This window comes from Globicephala melas, chromosome 5, assembly GCF_963455315.2.
Source record: "Globicephala melas chromosome 5, mGloMel1.2, whole genome shotgun sequence".
NCBI lineage: Eukaryota > Metazoa > Chordata > Mammalia > Artiodactyla > Delphinidae > Globicephala > Globicephala melas.
The window spans coordinates 138,096,429-138,123,206 of record NC_083318.1 but is presented as its reverse complement, the minus strand read 5'-3'; the positions used below and the strand labels follow the sequence as shown (position 1 = coordinate 138,123,206).

General features: G+C 43.8%; 1 protein-coding gene across 3 annotated transcripts in view; it reads right to left on the bottom strand.

Moving 5' to 3' along the window:
- PDGFC (platelet derived growth factor C) overlaps window positions 1-26,778 on the bottom strand; it is a 217,851-nt gene that overhangs the window by 164,557 nt on the left and 26,516 nt on the right. Inside the window, exon 1 of one of the 3 annotated variants that reach the window (XM_060299889.2) lies at window positions 12,518-12,575. The exons of the other annotated variants lie outside the window; for them this stretch is intronic. The gene's annotated coding sequence lies outside the window, so the exon portion shown is untranslated. Of the gene's footprint in view, window positions 1-12,517; window positions 12,576-26,778 lie in introns of those variants that run through there. 3 annotated transcript variants of the gene reach the window in all.

Genomic DNA, 26,778 nt, shown 5'->3' with positions numbered 1-26,778 from the left:
TTTTAAAAATAAATGTTGTCTAAAATAACAACAAAAATATCAGACAGTGATGTGTGCTACACAGAGAATTAAAATGGTGTGATGTGACAGAGACAGGGTGGGTCCTCTGGTGGCCTCAGGTGTCTTAGTCCTGACATCCCCAGAAGTAGACCTTGGGACAAGGATTCAGGTGCAAAACGTTTATTCGAAATGCGGAAGAAACATCAGTGGGGGTGGGGGACTGAGACCAGGAGATCGAGTAGCCAGGAGAAGCTTCTTTATCAGGACAGTCACCGCCATGAGCGGCATCACTTAATCCCTGGTGTTAATTTTCTGGGCAAACCCTGGGGCCCTGTGGACATACACATGCTTCCGAGTTTCCCAATGCTGGGGGGTGGGGAGCTGGGGTATTTATACGCCAAGTCCTATCAGTCATTGGTTGAGAGCCGATGGGGAGAGAGTATCAATTCCCTGGCACTGCTGTCCTTCTGGGCCATAAGGGAGGCTCAAGTGAGGTGTAGATGCCACAGGTCTGCCGGGATGTGGCAGGTAGGGTGCAGGGCTGTGCCTGCAGGGGGCCTCCTGGACCAGGAGACAGGTGCGCTGGGGTCTAGATGGAGGGAAGGATCCAGGGTAAAAGACTCCCAGACGGAAGGAACTGCTAGTGTAGGATCAAGCTTGGAATGCTCATCCAAGGTCACCCAGATAGAATGTCTGGAGCCAAGTGGATGACAATATCACATCAGACCACAGAGGGCTCTGGACGCCAGAGTAAAGGGCCTGGGCGACACCAGTGGGAAATACGGGCTCAACAGGACCTTACGTGCATTTTCTTCTTGTTTTTTACTTATATGGGTGTGTGTGTGTATATATATATAAAACATATATAATATATATATATTCTTTTTCAGATTCTTTTCCATTAGAGGTTATTATAAAATATTGAGTAGAGTTCCCTGTGCTATACAGTAGGACCTTTTTGGTTATCTATTTCATATATAGTAGTGTGTATATGTCAATCCCAAACTCCTAATTTACCCCCCTCGCCCCACCTTCCCCTTTGGTCACCATAAGTTTGTTCTCTAAGTCTGTGAGTCTATTCTTTTTTGTGTAAATAAGTTCATTTGTATCATGATTTTAGATTCCACATATAAGTGATATCATATGGTATTTGTCCTTGTCTGACTTACTTCACTTAGTATGATAATCTCAAGGTCCATCGATGTTGCTGCAAATGGCATTATTTCATTCTTTTTTCTGGCTGAGTAATATTCTATTGTGTGTGTGTGTGCGCGCGCGCGCGCACGCGTGCACGTGTACCACATCTTCTTTATCCATTCCTCTATAATTTCAATTTTCAAAAGATGACTGGTGCAAATGAGTAGCGGAGTCCTGAGTGGAAGCAGGAAAGTCAGGACGCTGCTACAGAGGCAGACTCATGGCGGCGGAGAGGCAGGAGCGGCCAGATCAAAAACCCTGCGTGCGTTCTTCTTTAGGGATTCTGTGTCCGGTAGTGTCAGTGCGACCTTTTACTAAGAAGGAAGAAGACTAGAGGCGGAGTATGTTTGAGGAAAGAAATGAAGTGGTTGTTTCAGTCAAGTTAAAGTTAAGATGCCTACGAGATATTTGCAGATGGAGAAAAAATACAAGTTTGAAATCAGAGAAGCATCAGAACTAGAGATCAATATTAGTGTCATCTACACGCATACAGCATTTGAAGTCAAGAGATTAGATAAAGAAGAAATGTGTTCCAAAGACAGACTGTTATCTTGCAAATAATAGTTTCATGTCAGTAATCTTTTACTGTATCCGTAAAACGTACCTCAGTAAGCACAGGCGACTCATTCATTACTTATTGAATATACAATTCCCCTGAAACTATCACAACACAGTTGATATATAGTATATCAACTATATACCTCAATAAAAACTATATATATAGTATATCAACTATATACCTCAATAAAAATTACTTATTGAATATAAAAGAGACGTGTGGCATTACGCTGAGAACTGTAGGAAATTAAAAATATATCATATATTAATTCTCATTTTTAAGATCTAAGGTCTACAAACCCTTCAAGATTAAAGACTGACCACAGTAATTGTCCCAAGAGATAGAGAAAAAGGACCATGGAAACTCAAGAGAGAGAGATTACTTCCACCTGGCAAAATCATAAAAGGTTTAGAGTGGAAAGAGCATTTAAGCTGGGGCTTAAAGCCTTTTCAAATCTGTAGACCTTGCCCTGTAAACACTTAGAAAGTGGATGCATTTCAAGAGTTAGAGATTTAAAGAACAAAATCACAGAGACGGGACATTGGAGGGAGCATAATTCTGGAGTTCATTAAGCAGCTCAATTTGCAAGATGATAAAATATATGAATGGGATATAGGTGGTGAATATTTCTAGAATACAGAGTTATTAAATTCATTTCTCAAATATTCCATGTGAGTAAATAATTCACTTTCCACGGTGTTAAATATATATCTGGTCGGGTTTAAGAAAAAATTTTAAAAGACATAATTTCATTTCACCTCCATTTTATAGAACATTATTTTCCACTATACGCAGCTACTATGAACAATCATTACGCACTTAGGAATTTGGTTCTCACTTTCATTGCCCATTTCGGTTATACTGTTCCCACATTGTAGATAATTTCCCATCTATCTGTCTATCTGATTTTATGTTGAAAGACTGAAAATTTGTGCATTAAAATTGGATCTGTAAGGTGGGATTACTAATTACTGGTCAGTAGAAAGGGAAAGGAAAAGACCTGGGCTGGGTAAAAAGAAGATGGAAAAGGTGCAGAACAGTGAAGTACAGGGGACATGCCCCAGTGACCGATCGAGGGGACGGGATGTGTGGACCACAGAGAGGGTGTCACCAGTTCCACACCCTGCACTTGCCTCTAGACAGCCTTCATTTTAGACCCACCAGTTCAGCTCCTTTTTGCCATTCTTCAGGAGACCATGAGAAACATCCTTTTATGGTGGCATTTGAAGACTTCTTAGTTCACAGTTCCCCCAAAACAAAAACGTAGCCATAAAGGACTTTCTGAAAAACACTGCACATGAGAGACTGCACATTTTCTCATACTGTTTGTTGTAAGAATAAAGTTTATAATCACTGAAGGACCAAGTGTTTATCTCTATGGTGGGTCTCAAGAAGACTGTCATGCTAACAATACGTGACTGCACGTACAGGAAAGTGAAACCAAGTTACAAATTAGAAAACGCAACAGGCAAAGAAGTGATAAACTCAAAGAATATGCCTGACCTCTTTCCAAAAGAAAGGTGAGTAGAAACAATTGCAATAAGTGAATCAGTGAGGGGCACCTCAGGAGGATGGGCTGGAAGCAAGTGACAAAGGAGCAGTGACCCCCCCTGCCTGGACTGGGCCTTAAGACTCAAAAACTTAGAAACCCTTAGTTAAAAAAATGTGCAAAATGACAACTACCAAGAAGACACCCCATACAAATCAGTCAACGCTTATAGAAAACGACTGAATAATACTATTACTACGTAAATAACGTGTTCCTCCAACATTTAAATACCTGTGTACTTTCAAAGAAAATTTAACATCGTCTGCTCGACCCAGAAATTATGAAAATATAATATATTCTATGTCCTGAGCTATCTAGGTAAGATACCAGTTGGGGAGGAAAGAGGAAAAAAAGGGAAGAAAGAGGAGAAAAAGTAAATCTATCTTATAAAAATAATTTTTATAATTCATAAAATCAATTTTTCATAGTAAAAAAGGGCAATAAAATATAGAACTACTCTCCAGTTAAAAAACAGAACTAATTTTGCCCCCCAGCACGTGCACATGTAATTTCTATTCTTCGGGCCTTCCGGAAAGCATCAAAATACAACAGAGTGACCCAAAGGGACAAAATCTTTCTTCCTCCCCCTCCTCCTTCAGTGAATGATTTATTGTTCAACAAGGGTTAACTCAGGTCAGCTTAAGGGAAAAAAAAAAGAAAGAAAGAAAGAAAAAAGAGGGAGCTGGTACTCACAGCCTTTACAGATTGAAAAATACTCCCTGGTTATTTACCCTTCAGTGGGATACAAGGCACAGCTGATAACATTTTTAAATACTTGGGTTCACATCAAGTTACCTCTCCTACTTTCAAATGGTCCTTTCAAGATATCTGTGTTGACAGGCCCGAACTTGCAGTGCCCTGCCCCAGAAGGCCCACCCAAGTAGAATGTTGAAAAACGCCTCTGCTCACAGATGGTAATATACCAGATGCTGGAAAACACCAAGTGGGTTGCCATTTGAGTTTGGGTCTAAACTGAATGAGCTGGGTTACTAACTGGGTTCATTTGTCATTAGACTCACCTTCCTAACCTCCAAAGAGCACATTTTCATTGTGACCTGCCTGCATGCCTTTGTGGGAGGAACGGGTAACTCACACACACTGTATGCAAATATCTCTTAAAACGACAAGCAATAATCTTGCTTAACAACAGACTTTACGGAAAAAACTCTCTACAGTTCACCCTTATTGCTATACGACTTTTCCAGGTAGCCTCACGGAAAAGGAATTTCGGGCACGGGGAAAAGCGTGTGCAAAATCGTGCAAAAATCAAACCGTGGGGAATCGTAAGGACTGCACATCAGAGGTGGATGGCTGAGGGCAATAAGGAGTTTGAGCTGGATCCAGGGAGGATGTGTAAAATAGGAAATCCTGTTTCTAGATTTTTGAAAGGCAATAACGTACAGAACCATTTGTTTACATGATCTGAAAAGACACTTTCTTCAAATAAGGCATTACCACAAGAGTCATATAATTGTAAACAAAAATGAAATCCCATCATAAAGCTGAGACTACTTGTAATAAAGGCCACAATGAAGAATCTAGGTTTACGTGTTTATTACACGCGAAATTCAGCCTGGCTTCTCTCCCTTTCCCACATTGGTGGGAAATTATCATCGCTGCTAATTTCCCTGCCCTGTAATCCCACCATGTATTGTAACTTTCTCTCCCTGCTACCTACCAACTGGGGAGAGAGAGAGCCTGCAAAGTGTGGAATGCAGCCAAGTCGATCTGAAGAGACAAAACTGACGTGAACTGTGAAAGCAAAGGATGTGACAGCCTCAGAATTCTGACCTTTAGAACAGGAAACCCAAGGTACGGCTCAGCTCCCCAACCTGCATGCTTTCTTTTGTATCTGGGTAACACGGCACAGCTTTCCTGTTATTAAAGCATTTGTGGATTACCTTTCCAAGGGTCACGAGAGCTTCTGAACAGATAAGTGCAGGGAGACAATGAGATGACCGTTACCAGGGCCCGTCAGCTAGGGGACAGGAGTATCATATTTCTACTGAGAAGAGCACTTAAATCACAGGCAAAGGTCCAGGAAGGCTTGAGTTGCCAGGGATCACGTTCACCTCTGTGGTCAGTGCATGGGCTCAGGGACACGTGACAATCGCAGGGCTGGCTTGCTCGGGGAAGGACAGGAGGGATCACCTTTCCTCACTATCCAGGAAAAACCGCCCAAGGTAATCTGGAAGCACCTCACACCTCGTGTGTGGATCGCAGCTGGGACAGGAAGGCCAGGGCAGTGGACAGAGGCAAGCTGTCGGCACTGGCCCCGACTCCCCAGAAGACTCACGTCCCAGGAGACTCCAGACCACCCAGACGTGCGCTATGCTAACCGTCATCTTAAACTGAAGTGGAGATATTTATTCAGAATTATGGTTTATACTTATCTTTGTGTAGATTTTAAACATCACATTTATAGGAGGTTTTTTTTTTTTAAATCTACGTCTGTTGAACAGAAAAGTCTCAGGTAGCACCGTCTGCTTTACTTTTATTTTAGAATCTTCTTTCCTTTGAAAATTGTTCCATACATTCTTCCCAAAAAGTATATCATGGCAGCACTGAGAAGGCACACAGTACCTGGCCAGGACATTTATAGGATACGAGTTGGCTTTAAAACAGCTCCAAGTTTTAGAAAACTTATAAATAAAAGGAGTGAGGGGGGCTTTTTCCTTACCAATGTAAGGTTAATTTAATCTATTATTAGGAACTTTTAATTCGCCAAAGACTCTGTTTTGATCAGGAGTCTGACTGTGTCCGTTTCCTCCTCAGGTTTCCTGCAGTTTACATTTCTAAGGGCAACACTGCAAAAACTTTTAAGAATGAAGGCACTTAGGTTTAGCTTTCAGAAATCCAGGAAGGTATAATATTTACTCTTTCTGGTTAAAGGAAGTAAACCCAGAAATGCCACCCTGTATTTGTGCTCAAAGAGGGAACAAAAAAAAGTGCGGAGAGAGAGTTAATATTTAATCACGAGCATCGCGGTGGGGCCAGACAGGCCTGTTGAGAATCCGACCGAAAGCCCTCAGGTTCCAGAACTTCTCAGAGTCTGAGCTGCCTCACCTCAACCAGCAAAGTCAGCTAACGCACAGGTTTGCTTAAAGACCCACAGGAAAGAAAGCTAAGGAACTCCTGGCCACGGCAGACCTTAGTCGGCTTTCGCTGCACATCCTTCCCGTAAAGGAAATGCTGCTCGCCTGTTTCATGCACATTCAGACTCCCTACAGCAGGTTCTCACTACTTGTGGACTCCACGTTTGCGAAGTCCAAGCAGGCGAAACGGTCCTGCTGATTTCAGTCCCTTCCTGCGAACGAGTTTCCTTTCCACAGCGTATTTAGCACTACGCGTTCCTCGTTTTTGTGTTTCTGGGGAGAGTTCACTGTTTTCAATGGCCCCAAGCTGGCACTGATGCGCCGGCTTGCATTCCCTGCGATGCCCTTTATGGGTGTGAGATAAGCTTTGTTCAGACACGAGTTATATGCCACTGGCCGTGAGTTCAGTCGTCCTGAATCAACAATACAGATCAAATAAGGTGTCTTTAAACAGAAACACACATAAAACCGGGTATATGAGGTGACGGGCTGAAGGAAATGTGACCAGGGGCTCATGGGAACCTGATCCTACGTTTCCTGTAGGGGCGATGGTTTGGTATTCGCTAATGCACGTTTGCAATGACTTCACACAACATAACTACCACGGATGACGATAACTGACGGTATGTATACGCTAGATCTCATGTTAAGCAACAGCAGTGCACAATTAAAGAACACAGCCCCTCGCTCTCAAGGAAATTAAAATGTCAAGTACACACTTCGTAAAACATTAAAATACAAACAAAATTTGCGTCATTCTTTTTCAAATTATGTAAAATACACAAACATCCTGTCACTGGAGGTTAATATTAAAATATAAATTACCGGTCTCTGGCTGGAATCAGGCAACACTCGTTTGCTTGCTATACAATTCCTTAGCACGGCCCGATGTGTCTAGTAGTTAAATCCATCAAGTGGCCCATCACCTCCATAGGCTGAGTTTCAAAAAGTATCTTTGTTTTGTTCAGGATGTGAACTGTTTCCCTTGAGGGTATTTCAACTTTGAGCCTTGACTGTGTCTCAAGAATTAAGTCAGAATGGGGCCAGTGGAGCCCTTCGAAGACGATTTCCACCCCACTTCAGGTCTTGATACCGAGCAGGACCCCGTAGGGCTCCTGGGCACAAAAGCCTCTCCGCGTCCCCTGTTTTCTTGATGACAGGAAAGAGGCTTCATCCAGCCTCCAGGACCTTCCCTGAGTTCCAGCGGGCAGGTTCAGAAAGTCGCTAATCAGGGAAGGGAGGGGATGCAGAGACCCTGGGGCCAGGGTCCCGGTTCCCCCTCCAGGGATGCACAGAACAATATTTTGAGCTGTTCTGCAGATACGGAGACGCCCACCAGGTGGGAGAAGTTAACAGGTAACACAGCATGCTGCCCGCAAGCACGCAGACCCCAGACCCGCTGGAACCAGAAGATTGATGAGGCCGACTCCCACTTACCTCACCACCAACCAATCAGAAGGACGTCCACGAGCTGACCACGCCCTCTTTGAACCGCGACGATAAACCTCCGCACTACCGCCGCAGGTCCTGACACACGGTTTTGAGGGCAGGAGCCCGCTGCGGCCCCCTCTGCCTGGCAAAGCGATAAAGCTGTTCTTCTTCTCTACTTCACCCAAAGCTCTGTCTCCGAGATTTAGTTTGGGTACAGAGGCCGGATTCGGCATCGGCCTTTCTCTTCCCCACCCGCCCCTTCGACTCTTTCCCCTTGGGGAAGGGAAGGCATTAATAGCCTTAAGGGAGCCACTCAGCCACTAAGGGAGGGGAAGGCACTAATACTATGAATTTCCCTCGTAAGTGTCTTACTGTGTCTTTAAAACAAAACCAACAGACAGCTTCCGGCCTCTCTCTGTGACCTACGAAGCCCAGCCCTGAGCCCTTTTGCTCTTTTCTCCTTATTTTATCCTCCGGTGCGGCAAGCAAAGAGAGGCAGGGGATGCCCTGGCTCTCCTCCCTCACGACGCACCCTTCCCGCCCCGTCCTGTGCCCTCCCTCGGGTGCTGACCTGCAGAGGCCACCAGGCCAGGCGCCCCTGCCCTCCGGCATCTGGCCGGGTTTGGTCGACTAGGCACTGGCCCAAGTTCAGAGGGCAGAAGAAGAAAAGGCTGAGCCCTTGATGTCCTCTCGTCCCCGCCTTGAAGTTCAAGTCCTGGCTGTGCATTTGTTCTCTGATGCGCCAAACCCCTGCCCTCAAATTAGAGGCTCACTACATGTGGTCCAGGCACCCCTTCGTGTCCCCAAGGGCCTTTCAGGGGTCCATGAGCTCACGATTATTTTCATAATCATATTAACATGCATTCTGCCTTTTTCTCACTCTCTCTGTCACGCGTGTGCAATGAACTCTGCCAACGGCAACGGGACCCGATACCACAACCTACCGAGTGCAGACGCGGATATGAACACCCAGCTGTCTTCCAACAGGCCAGACGTTAAAGAAATAGGCAAAAACGTGACAGAATTCTAGCACTATCAATAAAATTTTTCTTTGGAAAATGCAATTTTATGATTCATGAAATTACGTTATTTAGGTTAACATAGAATGGGTTTGTTGTTATATTTAAAGTTTCCATCTGTTTCCTGCCAGGATCCTTCCAGCCACAGGGGCATCTCCTTCCAAACCCCTTCCACAAGGGCCCACCTCCCTGACTTGGTAGGTTAAACAGGTCAGGCTGTTTAAGGACCCAGTGATGGATGCAAAAACTCTATTTCGGTCTCAAGTGCAAATCCCGTTCTCCCACATAATCTGTCTGAACCCCTGCACTTGGCAGAGTTATTGGATGGGCGCCCAGCCTTCACCAAAGCTGTTATTTGGCCACCACTAGGCTGTCCGCTCTTGGGGCGCAAGTTCTGTCAATCAGGGACTATGACCGGGGCGGCGGGGGGGAAAGGATGTCTTAGGTCCAAAAGCACTTATGAGAGAAGGTTTCGGGAGTTGCTGTCTCAAAGCAGGCAATGAAGCCAGGAGCCCCCCTGAACTTCATTTATCCCCTCAACAAAGTACTCTGGGTCCCGGAGTACTCTGGGTACTATAACACTCAATTATAGTAGGTTTATATACAGTCATAACCGTTTTACTTACCAAATGCTTGTAACTAAAAATAAAACCTTTCAAACTCAGAAAGCCTCCGTTCTTGCCTTCAGGAACAGTAAAGGAAGAAAAATTGGGGGGTTAAATTCCAACATGTCATTCAATGCAGCCAGTCTGGTGGAGCAACAAACCCCAAAGACCAAGTGGCCGATGGTCTCCCCAAGAAGAGAGAGAAAAGCAGAGTCTTCAGCCAAAAAGAAACGCGGGTAAGGAGCCTGACATGGGTTTAGTACAATCAGCACCGGCAGCTTTGATTCCTGAATAAAAGGAACCCAGTGTTTTATTCATATTTCCAACACAGAGAAAAAGATAAACGCCATTGTTAAAAAGATCTCTTCAATTACCTGTTCTTTATCTTCTGCGCTCAAATCGAAAAGCAAACTGTAAGCTAGGGAACATATTCACTAGAGAGGTGTCAATGCATTAAACTCTTCATTGTAAACATATTCTTATGCATAATGAGAAAAAGAAATTGACCAACACAAAAATAGACCGGGGGTATGAAGACGTAGTCACCAAGAGAGAAATGCAGATGACCACAAATTAAACTTAAAAGAAAGAAAAAAACGTTCAACTTTACCAGTACTAAAATTACGCTATGCAAAATGAGAAACTGCTTTTAAGTGTTTTAAAAGAAGATGGAGCTAAAAAGGATAATCATCCCATCACTGCTTACAGAGACACCAAAAATTGGGTCAAAATTTTTCAACAGAAAACTGGCTAAAGGAATTATAAAACATGAATTGAAAGGGCCAGTATATCGTGAACAAAATAATGCTGTCAACTAATATTTTATATCCATGGTATTTTATTATTGCGTGAAAAATCATACTATAAAGCAGCTGGATCCTAAGAGTCCATTTTTGTGAAAACAGATCTGTAAATACGCACCATAAAAAAATGGAAGGTGACACACCAAAATTCACTTTAGTAACCAGGTGGCCAATATTCATGAAAGCAAGGAGAAGCAGGTAACATAGCTAAAACGTTCCGGGGAGGCTTCCTGGACCAGGCAATGCAGAACTGCGGGCTATCGTGAAAGCATCTCAGGAAAGAGGGCGGAGCTTGGGAGGAGATAGGACTGCTTCCTCGCCGCAGTGTGATTCCTGGGTAGGACCAACAGCTAAATGCCAGGTGGGGAGCGAAAGAGAAAAGACTACATTGAAAAATTTGCAATCCGGGCTAAGGAATGTGGATTTTCTCCAAAAGGCAAAAGGGAGACGTGTTAGTAGGCAGATGGACTAGATACATCGGTGGGAGGAGAACGGCAGGTCAGAGGTCACTGCCCTCACCCAGGATGCTGTGACCTTGTCTGCGACTCAGCCTCAGAAGACGCTGGCTTCTCTCTCAGCCTCTGGATCAATAAAGTCTAGGCCTGCTTTATGAATTAACTGAAGATCTTTTTATATTTAATTTACATGTCTTCATTCTTTAGGCTCAAAGCTTGCCAGCCACACACCACAGTCCAACCTATATCACCACTTGAAAGCTATGTTTTTTCTGGTCCAAATAGTATCTTAAATTATATTCTACAACATGTGTGTAAACTTGTAATGCTGACATCATGAACAAAGTGAATTCAGTAGAAAAATAACTCAGTGAGTCAGACGTAGAAACAAGAAATAACAAGCAAGTTCATCTCTACATGAAAGAAAACCCCATCACCGGCAAGGCCTACTCTCACTCCTGGAATTTCTCTCATAAACCTGAAAAATAAAATTTGGCTCATAAAAAGAGGGCTTGAAAAGATGAGTCTATATAAATCTCCAAGATAAGAAAACACATTTTTCATTTACATGGGAATGAGGAATTCACTTCAGAATTGTATTATGAACCAAAGAGAATATACAGAGAAAATTTTATTGTGGCATAGTTAGATCATGGCTTGTTTAAATAATATACCTTACAAAAACGTTAAGATGCTCAACGTTGCTAATTATTAGAGAATTGCAAATCAAAACTACAATGAGGTATCACCTCACACCAGTCAGAATGGCCATCATCAAAAAATCTACAAACAATAAATGCTGGAGAGGGTGTGGAGAAAAGGGAACCCTCCTACACCGTTGGTGGGAATGTAAACTGGTGAAGCCACTGTGGAACACAGTATGGAGGTTCCTTAAAATACTAAAAATAGAATTTCCATATGACCCAGCAATCCCACTCCTGGGCATATATCCACACATCCGGAGAAAACCATAATCCGAAAGGATACACGCACCTCAGTGTTCACTGCAGCATTATTTATAACAGCCAAGACATGGAAGCAACCTAAATGTCCATCTACAGATGAATGGATACAGGAGATGTAGGGGGGTGTGTGTGTGTATTACTCAGGCATAAAAAAACAACGAAATAAAGCCATTTGCAGCAACAAGGATGGAACTAAAGATTATCGCAGTAAGTCAGAGAAAAAGAAATATATGATATCACTTATATGTGAAATCTAAAAAAAAAAAAATCATAGAAATGAACTTATTTACAAAACAGGAACAGACACAGAAAACAAACATGGTTACCAAAGGGGAAAGGGTGGGGAGGGATGAATTGGGAGATTGGGATTGACATGCAGACACTACTGTATATAAAATAGATAACCAACAAGGACCTTCTGTATAGCACAGGGAACTCTACTCAATATTCTGTAATAACCTATATGGGAAAAGAATCTGAAAAAGAATATATACTTGTATATGTATAATTGAATCACTTTGCTGTACACATGAAAGTAACATAACATTGTAAATCAACTGTATGCCAATAAAAATTAAATTAAAAAAACATTATGACACTGATGTGTCATCAGAAGAGACCAAATTAACATATTCTTCTAAGACATATTACTTCTAAGCACGTCTTGTACAATAATTTTGATTCCTAACTTTGATCCTTCCCCTACAAACTACTTCTTAGATATTGCCCTTGTGATAGAAAACTGTCAACCCGATACCAGTTTCACGTTCACTGGACACAGAATAAAGATGGAACCATACCAAGAGGGTTTACAATATATGAAACTGTCAGTGACTTACTGGAAAGAAAGTCCTGGAAACTGGTAAACAGTTGTACCCGTGTCACTGCAGGACGCTGTACAGCTTTTTACTGATAATCACATGAAAGAAAAAAAAAAAGGAAGAGCTGAGTTTCTAATTTCCTCATGATATCCGAACCAAGTAACAATAATTCAGGTAGATTCTTCACAGATGAAAGGTTTTTATAATGCTGAACAATGTGAAATACCAGAAATATATACTTAAAGAATCAACTACTGGCTGTAGTCAAGGAACTATAAAGGAAACCATCTTATTACATAAAATCAATTATTTACAAACTTGAAAGGAGCATTTCCTTCCTAAGTACTTTAGTGCAGCTGAATCTTGAACACAGCGGGGGTTAGGGACCCCAACCCTCTGTGAAGTTGAAAATCCACGGATAACTTGCGGTCAGCCCTCCGAGTCCACAGTTCTTTCATATCCTCGGTTATTCCGTATCCTCAGATTCAGCCAACCTTGGATTGTGCAGTATTGTCTATTTACTATGGAAAAAAATCCGTGTATAAGTGGCCCTGTGCGGTACAAACCTGTGTCGTTCAAGGGTCAACTAACTCCATCTATTTCCAAGTATCCTGAAAAAGTTTAAAAAGTATAGCACTTCATCCAGGGAGATTTAAGCCGGCCTGGGGTCTAAGATCTGGGGTCATGTCTATACTAATAGAACACATGCCCTCAATATGGGGTTAGAAAGGGTACATTCAACACCATAAACAGTTGATTCTATCCATTCACCCCAGAAATGTTTAATAATAAAATAAACCCATAAGTAAGAATCAAAAACAAGAAGTCTTTTTGGAGACTTCACTGTAGTGGGAGAATGAAAAATAATAATTAAAAAGAAAAATTGCACCTACTATGAGAATAAACTGTACTTAGGTCCACAAAAGCCAAGACTAGAGTCTCTTTTTGTGTACCAGTCTATACCTGCGGCTGACACAGAGGTCCTCAAAGTGTGCTCTAGGAACCTTTGAGGGGTCTGTGAGATCAAAGTTATTTTCCCACAAACGTGCAGTCATATTTTCCTGAGGTTATTTCCTGAGTCATGCTTTCCTGATGCACAATATCTCAGCGGATTGAGCACAGAAGCAGATATGAGAATTCACCTGTCTTCCTGCAAGCCAGACACTAGATTTTTTAAAAATGTAAAACAACAACACACTTCCTACCCATTGTGTTTGCTTTGGAAAAACAATGATTTTTTTCATAAAATATGTTCATGTTAATATTTATCACTGTTACTTCTAAGTGAATAAGTATGTTGACGCTTCCTCAGTTTAATTTCGAATATGATCAACATCAATAGATGTAACCCCTTCAAACAAAAGCTCTGTGGCATCTTCCATAGTTTTCACATGGATACGAGGATCTTGAGACCAAGAAGTCAGAGAACCAATGGTTCAGCATCCGGTTGGCGCTCGGTAAGTACTGAATCGTGAACTAAGGGGGAAGGCCAAGCAGACACAGGGAGAGCTGAACTGGGATCTGAAGGGTGGCACAGATCTATGAGGTGAGCACAAGACAAGAGGGGGTAGAACTCTTCTATAACAACGTACACAGTTTATAAGTCGTGCTATTTCAAATGTTTTCCAAGCCGTTGAGCAACTTGTAGACAATGATTGAAAATGAAGTGGTCCCTTACAAATGAGAAACTGGACAGGATGAAGGAGCCACAGGCATGGATGTTTACTGCCTCTCCACAGACTCTATGCTGTAATTCTAGAGAACATCTTGAATTTAAAGCTGGACACGCAACCATCTTTCCAAGGACAACTGTGCTGAGGGAAGGAGTGTGGTTTCTCGTAGGTTCTATCATTTTCGAGGATGCATCAGTTTTTAAATAATGTTATTATGATCTACGTTGATATTATTTCCTTTTAAAAAATAATGTCAAATCCAAAGAAAATATCAAATATGGGTTTGCGCAATAGTGTTTCCTAAAATCACTCACCCTTTGTCCTTTCACGCTGGTTAGTAATCTCCTTGGGTGTATAATACACGAGATCCCTCCTCAAAGACAAGTGTGGACGTTACTCAAGGGACAAAGTAATACCATCTGTTCCTGGAAGGAACACTAGCCATTCTGAGCAGAACAAGTTACGATTAAAATAATAAGGTGACACTGCCTATTTTGTAAGCAGAACCTATTAACAAAGCTAAAAATTGAACAGGAAGAGAGGTGAGCTTGAAAGAAACAAAAACAAAAAATATTGTCCTTCTGCATAAATCCCTTCATTCGTTCCAGATCAGCTAACAGCTGAGGCAAGCAACACAAAGCCATTTCTAAGATCTTACAAAAGGGGACCAGCTTGTGAAACCGTTCCTACGGGTGGTATCAGAAACACACTCCAGCTCCCAGCCCCACTGTCAGCCTGAAGACCAGAGGGAAAACCCCTGGTTGACCATAAAAGGGCCGCCTGCATGTGCCCAGGGCAGAGTATACAGGATCTTATTTACACGAGTATAAAAACATGCCATTCCCGTGTGCTCACTGGTCCTCCTGAGGCCTGGCCAGAAGAGGTGGGTCCCGGGTGCAATGCAAACAGGATTCAAAAAATCTGTGACGTTTTCCCAACGTCTTATGTACTTTATTTTTCTAGCTTATCTTCTCTCCTGAGAAAAATATCTACAAAGCCTAAGATCACTATCATTTAACAGGTGACAGCTCCAGAAATACTTGAAAATTTAAGATTCCGCAGGAGGAGAGAAAACACACTTCCCATAAATAGGCACTTTTTTCTAGTAACAGTACAGCTGTGTGAAAACTGAGGAATGAAGAAGGTATTTCTGTTCCATCACAATGGGCTATCCATTTCTATTTCTAGAAGGCTAAAGTCTGAAAACTTCTGAGAAACATTAAGTGCACGCATTACCATGACGTAAACCTGGCAAAAAATACTGGTAACAATAAATTAAAGGCACAGCCGGCACGTGGATCCTGGGTGGGGGGTGGGGGGTGTAACTACAACACTGTGATCACAGAGCAAACATGTGGATATGACTATGAATAGTTTCCATTTAAAACTCTTAGGAAACTCTGAGATTTCAGTTTAGTAACTTGTGTTAAAGAGACACGGTACAGATCTCAGAGTACCGCTTTCAGCTGGAATTAGTGTCTGATTTAAAGACCTATCACAAGGCTACAGCAAATATTAACAGCATCTCATCTGATCATCTTCACAGAGAGTGAATTCCCGCTAAAACGTCTGGGCTTGCTGGTCTCACCGTCCAGAGAGACTCAAACTATCTCCGCCAACAACGCTTAAAGGCTCCACCGCTTCTAGGCGAGGTTACCCCGTACCAGTGGGTCAGGTGAGGTGTGAGTCTGGCTCAACCCCCAGAGCATCAGCAGTGACTGGGGAAGGGTCCCCTGGGATACAGCTCACCTCACCTCTGAGATGCCCCTGGAGAATGCTTTCCTGATATTGACCTGAAGATCAACCAGTATCACTCCCCATGTACTTCAGAAACCTATTTTGATAAGTCCTTGCTAGCCATGAAACTGAGCAGGACCCTGCGGGGCCCTCCTGGGTACAAACCCCCCTCCATGTCCCCTGTTTCTTGTTTGTAGAAAAAGGCTTTAGTCTCCTAGACCTTCCTTGAGTTCCCAAGAGCAGACTCAAGCAGTTACTAATTAGGGAAGGGAGGGCATGCTGAAACAAAAGAAAAGCAGTGAAACAAGAAAAGTAATGTTAGCTTAAACAATAGTTGAGTGATCAGAGTCCGAGGTGCTCCCCAAGGGATATACAGAACAATCGGACACACATCTTTGAGTTGTGCTGCAGAAACTAAGACCCCTGCCCAGGCGGTGGACGGTGAGTACATGCTGACAGCAAGCACTAGACCCCAGACTGGCTGGAACCAGAAGGCTGATGGTGAAGATTCCGGAAACACCACCCTGTGACCTGCACCCCGCAGCCCTCACCCCAAATGCTGCCTTTAAAACCCCTTCCCTGAAAGCCACTGGGGAGTTCAGGTCTTTTGAGCATGAGCTGCCCACTCTCCTTGCCTGGTGCCCTGCAATAAACGCTGTACTTTCCTTGGCCACAACTGGGTGTCAGTAGCTTGGCTTGGCAGTGAGGTGAGCAAGGGGACCCAGGTTTGGTTTGGTAACGGGCAGAGCGCAGTCCCCAGACCGCCAGCACCAGCATCCCTTCAGCTTTTTAGAAACGCAGAATCTCAGGCCCCACCCCAAGCCTGCTGAAGCAGAATTTGTATTTTATCAAGATCCCAGAGGGTTCAAAGGAGCATTCCAGTCTGAGGAGCACTGAGTTGAGCAAATGCATGCATTATTTCTTTACGGTCCTGCTGTGGGGCTGCACTGCATTGTTCCGCTAGCCTCCTGCATCAGGGTCTTTTTCTCCATTCTTTCCAACTTGTTTTTGGAAACCCCTATGTTCATTTTCAGCCTCTCCAGCCTGGAAGATGGGCAGAGGAAGTCAAATGTGTTCAATGGACCAGACATTTTGCTACTTTTCATTACTCTACTCTGTGAGGTAGTTCTTAATTTTACAATTTTACAAACAGGAGACCTGGGCACTCAGAAAGGTGAGGCAACAAACGGAATAAGTAACAAGTGGGTAAACCAGGATTCGAGCTCAGTTCCAGGCTCCACTGAGTCATACTTCCACCCTTTCCTTCCTCTGTGGGCTCTTCTCACCCCAAATGTCCAGGCTTTCCCAAAAACAAGAATGTGATGATGGAGAGAAAAACCTCCAGGGTATTCAGGGCCCCCGGTGCCTTCTAGACATTGAAGAAGTGGAACCACATTATTTCATTCTTTTTTATGGCTGCGTAATATTCCACTGTATACAAGTGCCACATGTTCTTTATCCATGCCTCTGTCGATGGGCATTTGGTTGCTTCCACATCCTAGCTGTTGTAAACAGTGCTGCAGTGAACACTGACATACACACACTGCTACGTATAAAACAAATAACTAATAAGGACCTACTGTACAGCACAAGGACTCTGCAACGGCCTATGTGGGAAAAGAATCTAAAAAAGAGTGGATCTATGTATACGTACAACTGAATCGCTTTGCTGTGCACCTGAAACTAACACAACATTGTAAATCACCAACACTCCAATAAAATTTTTTTGAAAAGTGGAACCACATGTGAGCAAGTCTACTCAGCTCTTAACCAAATTCGAGCTCTCGTTCCAACACAGCAGGGTGGCGATTAGGGGCCGGGTGATGCAATGGTTAAGGGCAGGCACCCTGGGACCAGGCTGCCTTGCTTGGAGCGCGACCCTGGGCAAGTGGGTTACACCCTCCTCAAACTGGGAATAATCCTAGCCATCGCCCCCAGGGGTTTTTGTAAAGATTAAAGGAGTCAAAGTATGTGAATCATGCATTAACACATGGTGTGTAGTAAGCACTCGGTAACGGTTAAGTATATTTATTATTAGATGGAATTTATTACAGTACAACCCGCCTCTGGTTACAATAAAAAGGTCCAGTCTTCCACCTAGTAAGCAGCTGGTAAGATTCTTCCAAATCAATATGAGGCTGTTTTCTTCTCTTCTGTTGCTCTTAAACTCACACACATTGATCGCTTATCATTATTAAATATGAACAATGAAACCCATCACCAACTTGTATCTTTTACATCCTTTCACGGTCACAATCAAGCCACGTGTCCGGGGTACCCAGAAGAGCAACTGACAAGTCGCCTGAAGCCTTGAAGACATAAACACAGGCCGCAGACCTACATGCCAGTCTGGCCCATGGGCCAGAGCTTCAAGCTTCCTCCTTAGAACTGACTCCCAGCTCCAGACAATTCTAACAGCCCTAATTTCAGAACAGAGCCAAATCTGAGCCCCGACCCCCTTCACTGAGGTCTAAGTCACCCTTTTCTACCCCCCCGCCCTACAGAAGCAACAAGCCCTACACAAAGCGCCACCGGTCAGCTCAGTCCTCTCCAGCCAGCCCCCAACCCCCGCTGTCCCCAGGCATCCGGCACAGGCACACTGCCTGCATCTGCCAGGCCTTCTCGCCACGCCCTCAGATCCAAGCTCAACGCCACTCTGCGGAGGCCCCCGCGACCTGTTCTCAACTGCGGGCACGTGCCCTGGCCACTCTGCGCATCCTCCAGTACCGACCGCGACGCAGCCCCGGAGTGCCAGCAGCTTCCTTCTCTGTGTGCGCGTCACCTTCTCTCCGCACCAGACTGTAAAGTCCACCAGGTCAGAGTGTTACCAACCGGGGTCCTTGGGCTCTTTGTAATCAATAGAAATTGACCAGAGGCCAGACGAGGAATCCATGCAGGGCTTTATTGGGGCCCCCGGCTGCAGCAGGTGGGAATGAAAACAAGTAACAGGTGCCCTTGCTTGCTCCCCACGGGGTGGGGTGGGGGAGCAGGCTGGTCCCTTATCTGGGATGAGGGTGGAGGCAGATCCGATGGTCTGCCCGCCCCCTGGGTGGTGCTGTGTGCAGGGACCCTGCTCAGGACCTGCTTCTGCTCCTGGGGACCTCAGGAGCGGCGGTTGGCTTGTGCCCTTTCTGTATCTTGTTCATACTCTGCCCCCCTGCTCGGGCCTGCAGTTATTTTTAATCCCTTATAGTTTCTTAGTATCTGTTGCTCCAGGAGGTGTCTGTCCGGGTGCCAGCACTGCAGCAAAGGGTCCCAGGTCCCAGCCTGTCTCAGGAGGATTTGGACATTCTGTTCATCACTGTGTCACCTGCGTCTAGTATCTTGCTGTCTACGTAATAAATGCTCAGGAAATATGCATTGAAAGAACAAATGAACGGGGGTATCCTTTTCCCATCCCATTCACCCCTAGACTCATGAATAGTCTAGAGATCTCCTAATATTTCAAAACAGAAATATATGTATATATCAATATATATATAATCTCAGTAGCAAAAACTTAAGACAGCAATACGCCTCCTCCTGCCCAAAAATCTAAATCAAAACCCAAAGATTTAAAAGAAAACATGAAAGAAAAAAACCTAAACTCTATTTTTTTAATTGATCGGTTTTATTACATAAAACTTTTTTTTAAAACTTTTGCATGGGAAAAAAGCACTATAAGAAAAATGACAAAGTAGAAAAAAATATTTGCAAGTTATTCGTAAACAAAGAGTTAATATCCTTAACTCTTTAATATAGAGAGACTTTCCCTCAACAACTTCCCTTCATCATAAACTCTAATTTTTAGAAGCTAAGCAACCACTGTCCCATTTCCCAAAGCAGGGGGGAAAAAACAATAAATGTATAAGTCTGTGAATTAAAGAACTTGCCCCCTCTCCGTTAAAGAGGCCACTCTCCCGGAATGTGACGGTTTTGCTTGGGAGGTGGAGGCAATGACCTTGCACGAATGAAACTGCAGGACCGAATGACAGAGCCACTCATGTGGCTCACGTGGCCAAGGTGCTGGCTAACGACTCATAATCTTGGGAAAAGCACTTTGGGGACTGTGATGACCATCCAGAGTCAGCAGTTTAGTTTCCATTCTAATCTGCAAAGTATCCAGTTCTGTGTCCATCTCTCTATTGTGACACCTACTCATGGGTTCAACATGGCTCCTGCATCCCCTGGCCGGTCGTCAGGAGGACTCCGGCCCTCTGCTCCCACACACAGTCAACCCCACCTTCTCCAAACCAGCTGCTAAGAATGAAGGAATTAGAGACTCCGAACTCGTGTTCTGTCTCCTCGTATTTGGTTTGGTCGTATTTATCATCCCAACAGCAGGATGCTTTAGCCTTGACATGTCTTCTTGTAAACTGCAGAGTGTGTATTATTTATGAAAAATGGATAAAAGTAGGTTGTCCTGCCTATGAAAGCAACCTACAGAATATGAAAAGAGAAGAGTAAGCCCTGCAGAAAGTACTACTTATTAATATCATTCACATGGACAGAGGAGATAAAAGAAAATAATTTTAAAAGTCAAGGAATTTAAGGTGAAATGCTGCAATGTCTCCTTCATCTGCTACCTAGAATATGGAGTATGTACCCAGGTCAAGGCAGAAATAACAGCTCTGGTTTCAAAGGAGACAGTGACAACGTAACCAGAGACACAAAAGGTACAAATCAGAAAAAGAGACCAACCCATTTAAAAGTATATTATACAGTATTTCACACGAGATGATTTCATGTATTTATCCATGAAAATTATACACAAATATGTCAGAGCAAGGTTTTGACCTGTTCTGAAAAACGGCCTTCGTGTCATTTCTTCATTTAATGGGCATGGCATTTTTTTAAAGCCCCTCTTCTGAGGCAACAGTGACCCCAGATGAGCCCAGGTCACTGGAAGGCAGAGCCCCGGTCTTTTCTCGGGAGGTCACCTACTGTCATCAGGACGACCTGAACCGAGGGCAGGTCAGGATGCGGCCCACCAGCCAGGGCGAGAGCCGGCCTCTGCTCCAGTCCTTCCGTCAAGGCCTCCATGACTCAGGACGTGACTTCACCTCCCAGACAAGGAGGGGGCCCTGACAGCATCTCACCCACTCCCAGGGCCTGTCCCTGGATCCTACCATCCGGGATATATCCAGAACAGAAGCATTAAAAAGACATCCTCAAGTCGATTTCAGAATGTTGAAATCATATTCTGAGCTACTCTGGTGGAGGAGGCTGAGGCCCAGAGTGCTCTCCGGGTTTCAAGGCTGGGAGCATGGCCATCACCATGGCTCAGACAGCCCAGCCCCTCGGTGGGGATGAGTCACCATACACGTCTCCGGCCACAGAAGGCAAGGAGGTCCGCAGTACGCACGGACTCATCGCTCTCTGATCTCCTACGACTCTCGCCACGAGGAAGTCAACTGGATGGAAGACCAAAGGGGGAAACAGCTGCAGCGCACACAGGGCCCTCCCTGGCAACCGGCAGCTCAGACCCTGTGTACACACGGCTGCACCCACCCTGCACCCCGGGCGCCCCGACCCTTCACTGCTTACAGAGCGTCCCTGAGGACTTCTTCCCCATGCAGAAGCCCGAATCTACTTCCCCACTCAAAAGTCCCTTTTCATCGAGGATTCTCCCCTGAGCTGGCGAGCCGCAGAGCTCAGTGCACTTGGAGGGGCTCCAGCCTCTGCAGACAGAATCTTTCACTGGCATCACAGAACCATAAGAATTCAACCTCAAAATGAAGGCGCGGCCATGAAGTATGAGGGCAGCAGGAAAAAGTGAGAACCAAACAAGCCAATCATTTGTGTAATGTCTTTGTTATTTGGGGGTTTTGTTTCTTTGCGTTCTTTTATTGATTACCAGTGTCACTGTTTACGTGACAGATGAACCTCTGAGCGGGGATATCCCAAAATAAGCACCTTAGTTGAGGCGTAACTTCACCCACGGGCACAAAAAACCAAGTCATCACTATGAGTCCTTTTTTTCCTCATTCCCTAAACTCAACCTGCAGTGTCCTAAGTACAAACTGTAGGGCTTCTTCCAAAAAAGCATTCCCCAGAGCAGAGTTTTCTTTGTGCTTTACACCTGGAGTTTGAAATAATTTTGAGTCCTGAATTTCTAAAAAGGCAGTCACAGATTGAGTATCATATGACATCACTTATATGTGGAATCCAAAATACAACACATACGAACAAAACAGAAACAGACTCGCACAGAGAGCAGTCTTGCAGTTGCCAAGGGGGAGGGGTGGGGTGGGAGGTTGGGATTAGCAGATGCAAACGATTATACAGAGAAAGGATAAACAACAAGGTCCTACGGTAGAGCACAGGGAACTGTATTCAATATCCTGTGATAAACCATCATGGAAAACGATCTGAAAAAGAATGTAGATATACGTATAACTGAATCACTTTGCTGTACAGCAGAAATTAACACAACATCGTAAATCAACTATACTTCAATAAAATAAATTTTTTAGAAAATGAAAAAAAGAAAACTAAAGTGTGAGAGCCTGTGGCCTCGGGGCAGCACAGCCCAGCCCTGATGGAAGCTGCCTGACCCCAGTAGGGGACCGGGGCCTGGTCCATCGGAAGGACCTGCTGTGCTTAGAAGGGCAAGTCCCATGTGTTTCTCAGTCTACCAGTCTGGGCGAATGGGACGGGCGGGATTCTGCAGTCCATACAGACCTGGGATCACGCGAACCGTAGGATGCAGCTGTAGGAGGTCTTTTTTTTTTTTTTTTTTTAAGATGGTTTATCTCACACACTTGTTTGTAAATAAAGCCCATGGTATGCAACCTAGTGGCACGTTCCAGATGTTTCCAACAAGTGCGCAAAAAGCCCACCATACTGTTTTGCTCTTTAAGGCTTAGGAGCAGGGTGTACAGACTACACACTAAGCTCGGGGAAAACAAAGAAAAGGGGAAAGCAGAAATGCCCGGATGGTACCAGATGATCTCTCCTCTCTTCCTGGACAAAACTCTTAGGTCTTGTGAAAACAACGTTTCTTGTAAAGTGCCAAAAACAACACAGATCCTCGTGGTGATGGCTTGCCCTTGCCGACTGCCGCAGCCACGTCCAGCCTCCCGGGTAAAACTAAGAGCCTAGTTCAGCTCTCAACCCTGCTGGCCCCGTTCGAGATGCCGCCTCCTCCTGGCTTCTGAAACAAGGCTTGCATTTTAGGTGCTTTCCTTCAGAAGAGGAGAAAATGCTATTGTTTGAATCTGCCTCCCTTTCATGTAAATTTGGTTTCCACAATTAGTACAGCGTGGCTTCAACTCTAATAGCAATATAAGCGTATTACAGGAAATTTTAGAACTGTTCAATGTATTGCAGGAAGGAAGATAGCAGCAGCCCCACTGCTTCGCTGGATCCCTTGTTGATAAAATACTGAGAACATGTGAGGATGCTTCCTTCTACTCTTCCGCAACCATGGTAGAATGTATGTGGGGATATGGACAAGTATCTTGAAATCCAACTTGCACCCTGCCTTTCCTGTTAACACGATAGTGTGAGCATTTTCCCAGGGTCAGACATCATTTTGATCCCCACCCCTTATTCCCTGAGTAATGACAGCTCTGGATAATTCACGGCACTTTGTGCAGCTGAAACCGGAGAAAGGTGAGAACGTGTTATAGTGCACGCGATGGGAGCCCACCTCGGAACACACGCAGCTCTGGGGGGTGGGGGGTCTCTTCAAGAGACTACAAAGATACGATATATAAGAGAGATTAACCAACAAGGACTTGCTGCTGTACAGCGCAGGGAACTCTACTCAATACTCTGGGATGACCTATATGGGAAAAGAATCTGAAAAAGAATAGATACATGTACATGTATAACTGAATCACTTTGCTGTACACCTGAAACTAACACAACATTGTACATCAACTATACTCCCATAAAATTAAAAAAACAGGTAAACAAATAAAACCTTTCCAACAACCCCTGCCGAAAAAAAGAAACTAGAAAGAACCTCTTTTTCTTAAGAACCCAGAAGAGACAAACGTATTCTGTGGTGTCCTAACATTACAAAGCCTTTGAGAGATTCACGATTTTTCCTGTAAATACTCAAGCCATTGAGATGTGTGTACAATATAGAAAATGAGGCATTTAATTTGAATCATGGAGAGAAGTTAAGAAGCATTCATTACCTTCTGCCTGAGGCTATGATCTCCGTAATTAACATGCAAACTAAAGGCAGAAGTATCTAATGCTCACTTGTATTTTTGCTACAGAGCATTAATATCATTTGAGTTGGTCATTAAGGAGTCATCACACACACACACACACACACACACGCAACTCACACACACACTGTCTGTGCTGCAATGTTTCTTTATAACAAACCAGCCTCAGGAAATTATTAATGAGGGGTTAGGAGGTTACACAGCAGCTAAGCCCAGAAGAATGTCTGAGCAAAGAGAAAACTACCTATTCAGAGGGAAGAGAACAGCTCACAGCTCTGGAGGATGGGCAGCTGGAAAGGAATTCCTTCCCAGCCAAGAAAGTTTCTATACTGCGCAAAGCCAACACGCAATGAGTCAGAACACTTCACATTTCCTAGCTGTGTATTGCTAGAACCACCTCTGAACTTCTACAGAAATCCAGGATGGCACAAATGAGGCTGGAGAATTGCTTCTCCTTCACTCACCCTCCTGCCTACGCACTGCAAAGAATATTTGAGGTCATATGGACCTAGTCCTGGCAGAAGCTAAACTAAGAACTAGATGCCTTATTATTTGTAACTTACGGCTTTTACAAGAAAAGTAAGGAGTGTACCAGAAAATAACAGTGGCTTTACACAGAGGTACACAGGTACCAGCATCGCCAGCCGCCAGCAGTCCACTTATGACCCTTTTTCTAGGCTACGTGTACTATTAGCAAAAGCCAAATGGTGTAACCAATAGTTAGGGATCCAGAATATGCCACCCCCAAGATATGCCACTTTGGCACAAGGACTGTTTTGAGCAGAAGGCAGTGAAGCACCAACAGATGCAGGACAAGTTCTCTGCTCTTTCCTTATCTGCCTAAAAACACAGCATAAATTTCCCTTTGGGAAGGTGGCATAAATTTCGCCCCCTACCCCAGTACCTGGGTAAGAAGAGCTACCCATAGCCCTGGAGACAGAGAGCCAGCACGGAGATGAATATGCATAAACAGACCCCACTAAAATGAAAATAACCCTTATCTTCCATTAATTTCCTCCCTATATTTCCTAGTCACTTTCACACAATTTATAGCCCTTTGTTAGAATGGTATATAAGCAGTCTAACTGCTTCTTTGGATTTTTCATCCCTTTCTGTGAAGCCTCTGTGCACATAAGATTAAAAATATTAACAAAATTTGTATGCCTTTCTCCTGTTAATGTGTCTTTTGTCAGTTTAATTTACACACAGCAAGGACTGAATCTAAGAGTGTAGAGAAAATGTCCCCCACCTTCTATAATTCCATAGGCAGTTTGAAAAGCAGCGTTGAGTTGGAAAAATCCTACTAACACTTACAAACACATAGCTCTCCAAAATGTCTATAATTGTTGAAGTGCTAAGTGACTATAAATTTGTGAAGTGCAAAAATTTATAAACTGATAGAAATTGGCCAAAATGGCAAAATAAAAATGCCAATTGAGATGTCTTTGTAACAAATAAAATCACAGTTCACATCTGTATAGTTTTTGAAATTCACTTATTCATTCTTTCAGTTTTTGAGTGTCCACCACAATCAATGTAGGCAAACCGTTTAAAGAGGATGCACAACGGACACATTTCTGTATTTCTATATGCTTGCTCGTGAGGACGCCAACGTCAGACCATTTGTCTTCAATTTTGAAATCACTATTAACCTTGCAAGTTGTGATTAGTGAGTTGTGATTAGGTTCTCTATGTTTTGGTTTCTTGCTGAACGATCTGTTCAAAGGGCAGTTTCTCCTATGAGACTGTCTCACCGGGGAAAAGTTAACCAGGACTCCTGAGTGTCTTCGTGTTCAAGGTCACGATACCGACCCATCAAAGACAATTCGAATGGCACATGACAATGAAAAGAAGGCAACCGCTGCTTCTGTGCCAGAGCCAGCCTTAGTCTTGTCCTACTAATCTAGCCAAAGAATCTAGTCTTTCTCAAGTTAGCCAAAATCTGAGCCTGGAGATCCACATTCCATGTGGCTGGAAAGATGAAAATCCTTGTTTTCTAACGCAGACCAACCGCACAAAAGGTCAACGTTGGTCATTCCTAAACCCACAATGTACTCAGGTCCCCAAAATGTTCCACATTTAAAATTTCTAAACCATTTCAAGAATACATTTTAGTGGCAAAGAAACTGATAGTGAAATGTCCAAATTGGTAGAAAAGAAACCAAATCCTTCCTCGAGGAATATTCTTCTGCTTCAGACTTTCTTCCCCCCAAACAGTAAAAGTGACAACTGTTGGTCACATTACCTTATTTGTGGCGTAACCTCTTTCATATGCACAATGAAATGAAACATGTCCTGTTTATAACCTATGACAATATATTTAACCAAGAGGATGAGTCTGCTGGATTTTTAAATATTGGGTGTTTCAAATAAGCAAAACTTCTTTCTAGAGCTTTTACTAAATATCTGATTTTACCAACATCCTCTGTCCACTTAAATAAATAAGGTATTTTCCATAAAATTTAAAAGGACTCAAGAAACAGGGAGAAGCAAAGAATTTCAAGTCACAAAATAACGATGGAGGGCTTCCCTGGTGGCGCAGTGGTTGAGAGTCCGCCTGCCGATGCAGGGGACACGGGTTCGTGCCCCGGTCCGGGAAGATCCCACATGCCGCGGAGCGGCTGGGCCCGTGAGCCGTGGCCGCTGAGCCTGCGGGGAGAGGCCACAACAGTGAGAGGCCTGCGTACCGCAAAAAAAAAAAAAA